Source organism: Mus caroli, chromosome 2, assembly GCF_900094665.2.
Source record: "Mus caroli chromosome 2, CAROLI_EIJ_v1.1, whole genome shotgun sequence".
NCBI classification, from domain to species: Eukaryota; Metazoa; Chordata; class Mammalia; order Rodentia; family Muridae; genus Mus; species Mus caroli.
The window spans coordinates 167,907,391-167,909,704 of record NC_034571.1 but is presented as its reverse complement, the minus strand read 5'-3'; positions in this window follow the sequence as shown (position 1 = coordinate 167,909,704).

Here is a 2,314-nt window from a genome sequence, read left to right as displayed (position 1 = left end):
GGCAGGGGGAGTGCCACAAGTTGTAACCCTGTCTCAGCTACAGAATGAGACCTTGTCTCCAAAATGAAGTCTTAACTTTAACTCTTTAAAATGGAAGGAGAAAACTGCTTCCAGACTTTCTAGAATTTATGGAGCTGACTATNTGCTATTGCCACTGGCTGGGTGGCTTGGGACAACTTGCTTTACTAAGCCACTCTTCTCATCCTTTCCATCATAAGGATGTGAGAATGCTCCCTTTCAGATATATGAAGATTGTAAATGAATGGTGTTTCCTGAACAATGTTTATTCCATTCTACTTTGTATTTGCAGCAGTTTAATTATGCACATTTCATTTTAGGAACTTAATAAAAAGGATATCCAAACTGTTTCAAACATCTTGATATCTATTGGAAGATGTAGCAAGAATATCTTTATATTGGGGCAAGCTGGACTTCAAACCATGATAAAACAAGGATTAGTCCAAAAGATAAGTACTTATTCATAGGAGGGAAAGCTGATTAAGGTGCAGTTTCTATTTTTAAAATGTCCTGCTACTAAATGCAAACTTAGAAACTTTATGTAGAACTTTTGAGAGTAAAGTAAATATTTTTATGAGTATAAGATAAAGGTTCAGAAGGAAACTATACAAGTTCCTTGACAACCATGTGAATTTAGGATCACAGGATGCCAATGGAACTTTATTTGAATGATTTTTTTGTTGACCAACTCATTTAGGTTGTTTACTGTCTGACATCTACACTAAAATATAAGACACTGATTTTTATATGTTTAATCAGTTACACATAACCATCAAACTGATGGTTATATGGGACACATAGTATGTACTCATATATGAATCAAATTAAAGTAATTCTAAAAATATTCAAATAATATAAATTGTCCTGATAATTTTAGCTAATTATAACAAATGTATCTGCAGTAAGAATTTAAAAAGGNAAGTGTAAGGGTCTTTGAAATGGAATTATTATTATCTCCATTCCTATTTTAAACAGTGAGGAGATANAATAAGTTAAAAATATAAGACATTTTAAAATGTAAAATTGCTTTGACTATCAACACTGGAGTTTTCATTTTTAAAGTCATTTTGTTCTAGGTTTAAAAAAAGTACAAATATATAAATTGTTAAAGTGGAATTCAAATTAACTAATTTATGTATTCATTTTTACATGGTTTCCTGGTTTGAAAATTCCAAGGAGATTATTCTAAATCAACAACAATCAAAAGATGAAGCTGTTATGAATATGATAGAAGACTTATTTGATCTTTTGATGGTAAAAANCGCATTGACTGTTATATAGAGCATGTTTTATATTAGGAAACCATTTGTTTTGGTTCTAACGATGATTAATAGATTATCTAGTAACTTGATTGGATTAATCTATCCAGACTGTTTAAAGCACTTAAGCTGACTAGANATTTTGAGTTGATAAAGTTTGTGATTTTATTTGAATTGATAAAGATGTAAATATAAATTGGGAGCTTTTAATAAAATATTTTCTATCTGAAATTATTACTATAGAAAATTAGTTACTCTGAATAGTGGAATTTTTTTTTGAAAATTTAAAAAAAATATAAGTATTTTATGAGCTAATTTTATTATTTTCATTCAAAAACTCTTCTTTGGTAGCTCAGTTGCATAGAGTGGCTAATTTTGATGGAATATCTATGTTATTAAATATATCTCTCCAGCAGTTAGAAAAGTGTATTGATGATGCTTTGAGAAAAAATGACTTCAAGCCTTTGATGGCACTTTTACAAATTGATATTTGTGAAGATGTGAAGATTAANTGCAGCAAACAATTCCTCCGCAAGTTGGATGACTTAATATGCAGGGTAAATACTCATTTTTATTTAATAGCTCCTAAAATTGTTACATATGATTTTACTTTCTAGGAAGAAGGGCTACATTCAAAACATATAAACAGAGAAAGCCTTGGACATGCTTGTTTCGAATGATTTAAATGTTTTATCAACATGTGCTTATTATTTGAGGCTTCTCAACACATTGAACTCTTGTTTCTAAAGTAAAATGTATGAAATCTGTTTCAAAGGCTACCATTATGAATCTGAGGGAACAGATGACTTATAAACAATTTCTTTTTAGAGACCCATCACCATATTTGCGGTGATACAGAGTGCTTAGTGATTTCAAAAATAAAGCAAACTCAAAACATTTCTGAAATTTATATTTAAGAAGAGATAACTGCATACCAGCCCCGGGTATCCAAGATTGTCAATGAGTCATTGGTTGAATAAGAATTTGTAATCTATTTGTGTTAGCTCATGCCTGTATATCTAGCACATGGGATGCTG